Below are 9,962 nucleotides of genomic sequence, written 5' to 3'. Positions count from 1 at the left end.
ACATACCTCCAGACAATCACCTCACTTTCAGAATTTGAAATGGCTCTCAAGATCTGGCTGTTCGAATAAGCCTGTGGGGCCTGCAGGCCCTTGAATACTCTATCAGGTGATTAGCCATGCTTTATAAATCCTGATTGATTGTTCGATTGACCATTTCCCTGACAAGCTTTGGTCTACTCAACTTCTCTACCCTGAGGGCCTAGTGTTAAAAGGGTATACTAGTTGCTCATTTTTTGGTTCATCTGTAAGCTTAGCCGCAAGACGCCATTGGTAAAAGGCTCTCATTGTTATAAATTAAGATCAGTAACAATTTTCTGTCTTGTGCCGCCTAAAAATGATACAACATGTCTTAAAGGCTACCTAAGAGACATCTCATTTTGCCCTGTAAGTTATAGTTAGTGGATTAATCGGGGTAGGAGTAACAAGTAAAGTGGGCCTGCTGCAGTCTCAGTTCATGTAATACATGTTGTCTCAGCTGTCAGTAAGCTTGTATAATCTCTTGTAGAATGTTTTTGCCGACCACTAATTACTGTTGGTCACTTGGTAAGTGAGAGGTGTATTATACTAATGCTGGGCATTGCTGACAGGTAACATTAATAGACTCGCCCACCCTGGCTCCATGACATGTGGTAACCCTCCTTGATATCACTTGTGATATCTATTTGCTCTGAATATGTTAAGAGAAGCTATTTGCATTGGTAATGATGATTTTGGGCAAGTATAATAGCAAGTAATCTTTTTTCATCATGTGTTATCATCGGCTACAGCTACAGCTACCCATTAATAATAGATTTAACGAGTGAACATGTCCCTAGAATGAATGTGACTCCTTCTTCTGTCAGTAGGAACTCTATTCCCTGCCAAGTAGGCTGTAACCACAGGATGCACTTTCTGGGGAATACTTACTTTATCAGCCACGATTTAGTAACATTGAGGTTTCTTTTGTATCTGTTACACTTAACAAGCCCTGGTGGATTAGGGTGACAAATGCAAAAACAACAGTTGATGGAGAGAATGCAGAACAATGTCATACATTCATCCCAGTACAGAGATCTGGGCCTAAATCCATCGTTTTGCTCACCATGCCATTCCAGTTCAGACATGGCCATATGCAAATCAGTCTTGACCCTGTGCCCCATGGGAGCAGTCCAGCCCAAATTGCCAAGCCAGGTCATCCCTGGACTGGAAAGAAGCATCCTAGGACCGGTTTCGGGCTTTCAGCCCTCATCAGCCAGGATAACTTGATTCCAGTGGCATGGAGAGCACGGGACTCACGTCTGAGCATACCCGTCCCACACGGAGGTGACAAATGCAAAATCAACAGTTTATGGACAGAATGCAGAACAATGTCACACATTCACCCCAGTACAGAGATCTGGGCCTAAATCCATCGTTCTTTTTTCACCATGGCATTCCAGTTTGAACCCAGCCATATGCAAATCAGTCTTGACCCTGTGCCCCATGGGAACAGTTCAGCTCAAACTGCCAAGCCAGGTCCTCCCTGGACTGGAAACAAGCATCCTAGGACCGGTTTCGGACTTTCAGCCACTGGAAAAAAGCTATCCTCCTTAGGCCTTAAAGACTTGTACCCCAAAAGGCAGTTGGTATGGGACTTTAGTAAGGGACTATCCCCAATAATATGAGTTTTTATACCTCAAGTAAAGATGAAGTAACACGGTGCATCGGAAGGAAAGAAATCCGTTCTAGAGAGTGCTGAATTAAGCCTGCCATAAAAAGCACCAAACCCTCATCCTGCTCATTTGATTCCATCCCTCCCACTTTTACAAAACAACAAGCAAATTCTCTCTCCCAAATGACATTTTGAGACAGACAGCAACTGGGGTGGTTTACTAATTACATTGTCTCTGACCAATGCCAGAGAAGCCATATGACCCTCAGTTACATCTCTGCCTTCTTCTTAGAATGAGTCAAGAGTAGAAAAAGTCATTTGAGGTCACTTTTTTAAAGAATTGTCCCAAAAAAATGTATGTGCCCATTACCCTGCACCATGATACTGCATAACAATTCAAAGAGTGAGATTATTTTTGTCCCATGAAACACCCCTAATTGTGATGAGGGTTGAAAATATTTGAAGACCATTAATAAATGTGATCAACATTGATTGTGTTTATGGTAATTTGTGTAAATGTGGTTTCCTAGGTTCTTCATGGCTTTTTAATTGCTGGCATAAGCGTTTACATAAACAAGGGACAAATTGGTAGGCCTGGGCGGAGTTCACGAAGTCATAAAAAAACTCCACTGTACTCCGCCGAGCTCCGCATGCGGCGGAGTGAGTTAAGTCACACTACAGATCTTTCGTACTGGGATTATTACAGCACACATGGCACCACCTGCAGCACAAGAGGGTACAGCTTCCTTCTGCCCCTTGAGCTGATGTTCTGATCGAGTGGCAGCTTTCTCAACGCAAGTGGCAGGCTTCTCAATGTGAGCGGTAATCACCTGCTGTGACCGCCCGTGTTGAGAAATCTCCCCGGAAGATAGTCTAGCGGCGGATTTTCCTAGCTTGCTCTTGCCAAAATAACATTGGCAACCCATCCGAGTGGAGAATCTCAGTTCCATGCTACTACACAGAGTTTTTTCGAAACTCTGCACTCTGTGCGGGGAGCAGAGTGGGGAAAACTCTGCAAACTCCGCGACTTGGACTGACCCAAGTGAATTAATAGACAAAGATCAGTGGGTCCCTGTGTTTCAAACTTTTGAATGTGATTGGAGAAACATGTTTAATCCAGATCTTACATTCTGCATAGAAAAACCTTGCTGAGAGTGATTTTTCATGAGTGATGAATGGTGATGCAATGGGCCCCACACCTACTTAGTTTTGAAACTCGATCTTGAAGGATTACTGTGTAGCCAAGAATATATGAGAGTTCTCAATAAAGGCAAGAGTGATTTATTATCTTTTTTTTAAAAAAAATATTTACTGCAAAGGGCCCTAAAAATAGATTACATACAAAAAATTTACAATGTTTATATTCAGTCGGTCTGGGAAACAGCATTCGCAATACAAATATTTTAAGGAGTCCGATCCTCATTACAAATAGTAGGCAATTGAAAATTCATCATGGCTGTACAATAACTATTTACAACTGCTTAATATTGCTCAGGTTGTGATGAACCAACGTGTCAAGACTGATATCAGTTAATTATTTGATGCAGGAGCCCCAGACCGGAGGAAGCTAAACTTCGTTGTCATTCAAGGTTATCCTCAACCGTACTCCTGAGATAGGGTCATCATCCTTCACCAAATCACAAAAGTCGAATCTTCGTGTTTCTCTATGGCTGGTGAAGCTTTACTGTTCAATGATTTCTAATGGTTCTCTGCATGTCCTCTGGTGGGATACGGTGTTTCGGCTCAGAGTGCTTATCAGAAAGGGAGATGGTGAGGGATCCTCAATAAATGCTATCGGTGATATCAGCCACAGTGTTCCGAATCAAAGGCCAAAGAGATGGCACTTAGGCTGGTACCTGGAAGTTGAAAGGTACATGGTCAGATAGGTCAAGTAGGCAATTGTCCATCCTTACAGTGCAGCAAGCAATTGAGGCACCATGGGCTCTTAAGATATATTTTGCCTTGTTTTCAACTTTGGCTTGCAAATAATTTGAATACATTTAACCAAGGTGAAGGGGATTCAGCACTGAAAAGATTGTGCCTCTTCAAATATGACAAGAGGGAAGTTAGTTCATAAAAATGTGCTGCCTTCAAATATTGTACTCCCGCAGCTGCCTCTTGCTCTGTTCATGGTCACACCCTCTACTACACAGGAGCTACTCTATAGAATTGAAGACTCTGTGAAGTCCCTAAACAGGCAGCAGGTGTTTTGTAATCAGATGGATTATTTTTAACAATGTGATCCCGACCTGATAAATGCCAGTCTTAGACTCAAGGAGGCAGATACCCATGCTTACTCATGGCCCCCTCTTGCATCCGAGCTAGATTTTCAGAATTATTATGCTCTTCTTTTGAAATCACAAAGCATCCATACTGGGATTACAGCCAAGCTCTTGGTGGCTGTATTTTTAGATGATACATCTATGAATTCATAAAAACAAAAAGGGCCTGATTCACAGAAGTAAAGGTCCACGGTCTTTCTCTTCTAAAAGGTTTTGCACCCAATCTTTCCTAACATAGACGTATGTCTGTGATAACAACTGCTTTGGACAACCTTACCCCAGAATCGCTCCTCCTCCAGCACCAATGGGATGTGATCCCTCAGTCTCTCCATGTCCATTGTTGGTTACATATTTCTCTACATATTTCTCTAAACTTGAAAACCTATGTATTTCGTTCCTTTTCAACACACCCAATTGTAATGTAATTTAAAACATTAATCAAAGGCCTTCTGTCAGAAGTGCTTCTGGAATTATGAGACTATGAAGGGCCAATTGTACTCTTGAACGTCTTGTACAAGAATATTGTGGCACACTAATGCCATGGACAAAATATCGAGTGACAAAATATTGAATGGTAAATGCAAAGAGGGGCAGATATATTTACCATTCTTAACTCCACATAAATGAAGACATATGTATATATATTTTTGGTACACATATGTGGAATTAGGTACAGAAAATCTGTTCATATTTACCTTTTGATATTTTGGCTCGCTTTTTTGTCAGTTATATTAGTGTCCGACAATATCAATGTTCAGGAGGCACATTTGGAAGGCTATATTATGGGGCACAGTGAAAATTATGCAGCATAATTTATTACATTCTGTGAGAATACTATTCTGCTATTTTATCACACATTAATGCTGTTCTCCCAAAAAGCTTTGCCACTCATATTCCAGTATAGCACGTGGGTGAGGTAATCTGGTGAGTAGTTAATGTTTGCCGTGGCGCAGCACCATGTGTTCTTTTTGATTATTCTAAACTATCAATACATTTATTTGTGGAAATCTGTAATCTATGTAGCATAGGGTGGATTATTTGGTAAGTACAGCAAACCCAAAATTGTATGGAAGAAGCACCTGGCTACCCTCATGGGTGACAAGCAGCACTGTACAAATCCACCTTGCATTTACATTATATTCCAGTGACCCCATCGATTAGTGATGGTTTGTTGTGTGATCCTTTCAATCTGATAGTACTCACACTCTCACTGACATTGACAGAAAACAAAAGCATCAAAATCTTACCTCACCCTACTTAGAAAGTATGTAGTCGCACAACTTGAGAGTGTTTTTCATACTTTTGATCATGTGTGTCCTCGATCTGGTAGATAGAGAGAATGGAAACGAGAAGGCTATTTAGATGTGACAACATGCATAAAAGATGACTTATTTTTCTAAAAAAATAGTAAACTGTGGGCATTGCCAGTAACTAGTTGATCCCAGGGAATAGGAGATTGTTTTCTCTGTTGCTCATTGCCAATGCAGCTGAATCCTTTGCCTGGTTTAGAAGTGAGGATAGAAAAAGCTAAATTTGCTCCTACGGTGAAAGGGGATTTTCGATCCCATAGTTCCTTGCTCGTCCACAAATACGATCAACCCCTGTGTGCTTTCTTCTCTTCTCTCACAGAAGAGGTTAGTCTTGTAGTCAAGAAGGGTGATTGTTTGAATTAATTCCTGTTTCCAGAAAGAGAAAGCTTCCACCTCTATCCATTTACACTGTGCACTAAAACCAGCGTTGAAGTTACGAAATCGGTTCTGCATCTCTAAGGGTACCACTGGATGAGAGACTGAGTGAGTTACTACAGCATTCACTCCTTCGTAATATTGTAATTAATTCCTTTTGTTTCTGAGAATGGAGTACAGTTTCCATGGGCAGTTATTCCTCCGGTATCTTGTGTATTTACTTTGTTTTGGGTAGATGGAATGGAAGCGATAGAGTTTGAGAGAGAGGGCACATGAACTTGATGGTATAGAACTTTAAAGAAGACTCACATGTTTCTCAGCTGCAATGGTGGGCATGTCGAAGGCATCCCTGTGTTCCAGTGGTGTTACTTCTTCAAGCAGAATAGAGGGATCCTGAAAATATAATTAAAATATCAGCATTACCAAGACCTTTGTCAACACATCTAGACTCTCATGAGTCTCACAGAGACAGAAGTCACAAAAGGCTGCACACCTCTAGAAACTAAAAAAACTAAGAGAAACATTTGTACAAGAAATCACATACTATGTTCGATTCCTATTGGGCATTTCACGGCATTAGCCCCTTGTGTTCATCCCCTTTAAAAGCAGAACTATTACTTTTGCGAGTAATGGATCAAAGATGCAGAAACAGTGAATAATGGTAAGCTGACAGTCTACAAGTGTGCTGCTACCAGAAGTGGTCACTCTGCTCTTGACCCAAGAAATTGTGTATGTCTCTTTCTAAACAATACAGTATCTACGTTATCTGATGAATACCATCCTTGCTCCCAAAGTTGTTGCCTACTATTGAAAAATTACTCCGACCGACTACATTGTAAAGAGCATCAAGAAAGAAATTCCTGGGAGGTGTTGCCAAGTAGTGTAAGATGGAGGCTACATTTTACGCGAGCCCCGTGCCAGTTCTGAGAATCCTGCTGAATCCGACCCTTAGGCTAACCTTTTTTCAGCCGTAATTACCGGTGCGGTGGCCCATATACTAACCACCTTTGGCCCACCGGAGCCCATCCAGGGAGCCCGGGATGAGAGACAATTTTGGCGATCGACGGTCTGGGTGTTCGTACGACCTGCCTGGAGACGTGTCTGCTAGTGACAAACATCACCTGAAGCTGTGAAATCACAATGGTGAACCTCCCTGTGCATCGACTCCTGGGTCGTGCAAGGGAGAGAAGACAGCCAAGTGGCCGGGGTGTGGCACGAAGCCGCTTTCACTTCCAAGAGGTGGCTGGAAACAGCAGAACAGGTACCTTAGAGTGGAGGAGCCGGACTGGGCGCCACACGTGGCCAGGGCTGCAACTGTTGACTGGGCGAGTCAACTATGGAGCAACCTTTTCTCCGATGCAAACATCCATGTTGTGGCCCCTACTCTTGTACCATTTGTCCTACGCAAGCCCATGCAGGTAGCCGGGGATAAGAGAAAAGCATTAGGCAAACAACGACATGTCGGAAGACTGGACTGCTGCCAACGTACCGATCCTGGAGCTGCAATCCCACAGCGACGATCCATCTTTACCTCCGTATTGACTCTTGGGGCACAAAGGAAAAAGCCACATGTGCCAATTATGAGTAAATTGATTCAAAATGCAAATACAAAAAGTAAAAAAAAAAACCCATTTAAAAAGACCACGTTCTGCCCCCTTTCACTTGCCCGTACACCCTGCATCTACCGAAGTAGAGGACACTACTTCTCACACATCGCAGCAGAGACCTGGAATAGCCTCTCCATATACCTCCAGACAATCACCTCACTTTCAGAATTTTAAATGGCTTTCAAGACTGGCTGTTCGAATAAGCCTGTGGGGCCTGCAGGCCCATGAATACTCTATCAGGTGATTAGCCATGCTTTATAAATCCTGATTGATTGTTGGATTGACCATTTCCCTGACAAGCTTTGGTCTACTCAACTTCTCTACCCTGAGGGTCTAGTGTTAAAAGGGTATACTAGTTGCTAATTTTTTGGTTCATCTGTAAGCTTAGCCACAAGACGCCATTGGTAAAAGGCTCTCATTGTTATAAATTAAGATCAGTAACAATTTTCTGTCTTGTGCTGCCTAAAAATGATACAACATGTCTTAAAGGCTACCTAAGAGACATCTCATTTTGCCCTGTAAGTTATAGTCAGTGGATTAATCGGTGTAAGAGTAAAAAGTAAAGTGGGCCTTCTGCAATCTCAGTACATGTAATACATATTGTCTCAGCTGTCAGTAAGCTTGTATAATCTCTTGTAGAATGTTTTTGCCGACCACTAATTACTGTTGGTCTCTTGGTAAGTGAGAGGTGTATTCTATTAATGCTGGGCATTGCTGACAGGTAACATTGATAGACTCGCCCACCCTGGCTCCATGTCATGTGGTAACCCTCCTTGATATCACTTGTGATATCTATTTGCTCTGAATATGTTAAGAGAAGCTATTTGCATTGGTAATGATGATTTTGGGCAAGTATAATAGCAAGTAATCTTTTTTCATCTTGTGTTATCATCGGCTACAGCTACAGCTACCCATTAATAATAGATTTAACGAGTGAACATGTCCCTGGAATGAATGTGACTCCTTCTTCTGTCAGTAGGAACTCTATTCCCTGCCAAGTAGGCTGTAACCACAGGATGCAATTTCTGGGGAATATTTACTTTATCAGCCACGATTTAGTAACATTGAGGTTTCTTTTGTATCTGTTACACTTAACAAGCCCTGATGGATAAGGGTGACAAATGCAAAAACAACAGTTGATGGAGAGAATGCAGAACAATGTCATACATTCATCCCAGTACAGAGATCCGGGCCTAAATCCATCGTTTTGCTCACCATGCCATTCCAGTTCAGACATGGCCATATGCAAATCAGTCTTGACCCTGTGCCCCATGGTAACAGTCCAGCCCAAATTGCCAAGCCAGGTCATCCCTGGAGTGGAAAGAAGCTTCCTAGGACCGGTTTCGGGCTTTCAGCCTTCATCAGCCAGGATAACTTGATTCCAGTGGCATGAAGAGCACGGGACTCACGTCTGAGCATACCTGTCCCACACGGAGGTGACAAATGCAAGATCAACAGTTTATGGACAGAATGCAGAACAATGTCACACATTCACCCCAGTACAGAGATCTGGGCCTAAATACATCGTTTTTTTTTCACCATGCCATTCCAGTTTGAACCCAGCCATATGCAAATCAGTCTTGACCCTGTGCCCCATGGGAACAGTCCAGCTCGAACTGCCAAGCCAGGTCCTCCTTGGACTGGAAACAAGCATCCTAGGACCGGTTTCGGACTTTCAGCCACTGGAATCAAGCTATCCTCCTTAGGCCTTAAAGACTTGTACCCCAAAAGGCAGTTGGTATGGGACTTTAGTAAGGGAAAGTGCTGAATTAAGCCTGCCATAAAAAGCACCAAACCCACACCCTGCTCATTTGATTCCATCCCTCCCACTTTTACAAAACAACAAGCAAATTATCTCTCCCAAAGGACATTTTGAGACAGACAGCAACTGGGGTGGTTTACTAATTACATTGTCTCTGACCAATGCCAGAGAAGCCATATGACCCTCAGTTACATCTCTGCCTTCTTCTTAGAATGAGTCAAGAGTAGAAAAAGTCATTTGAGGTCACTTTTTTAAAGAATTATCCCAAGAAAAATGTATGTGCCCATTACCCTGCTCCAGGATACTGCATACCAATTCAAAGAGTGAGATTATTTTTGTCCCTTGAAACACCCCTAATTGTGATGAGGGTTGAAAATATTTGAAGACCATTAATAAATGTGATCAACATTGATTGTGTTTATGGTAATTTGTGTAAATGTGGTTTCCTAGGTTCTTCATGGCTTTTTAATTGCTGGCATAAGCGTTTACATAACCAAGGGACAAATTGGTAGGCCTGGGCGGAGTTCACGAAGTCATAAAAAAACTCCACTGTGCTCCGCCGAGCTCCGCATGCGGCGGAGTGAGTTAAGTCACACTACAGATCTTTCGTACTGGAATTATTACAGCACACATGGCACCACCTGCAGCACAAGAGGGTACAGCTTCCTTCTGCCCCTTGAGCTGATGTTCTAATCGAGTGGCAGCTTTCTCAACGCAAGTGGCAGGCTTCTCAATGTGAGCGGTAATCACCTGCTGTGACCGCCCGTGTTGAGAAATCTCCCCGGAAGATAGTCTAGCGGTGGATTTTCCGAGCTTGCTCTTGACAAATGGCAACCCATCCGAGTGGAGAATCTCAGTTCCATGCTACTACACAGAGTTTTTTTTGAAACTCTGCTCTCTGTGCGGAGAGCAGAGTGGAGAAAACTCTGCAAACTCCGCGACTTGGACTGACCCAAGTGAATTAATAGACAAAGATCAGTGGGTCCCTGTGTTTCA

The sequence above is a fragment of the Lissotriton helveticus genome, chromosome 9 (genome assembly GCF_964261635.1).
Source record: "Lissotriton helveticus chromosome 9, aLisHel1.1, whole genome shotgun sequence".
Taxonomy (NCBI): Eukaryota; Metazoa; Chordata; class Amphibia; order Caudata; family Salamandridae; genus Lissotriton; species Lissotriton helveticus.
This window is presented reverse-complemented; position numbering follows the sequence as displayed.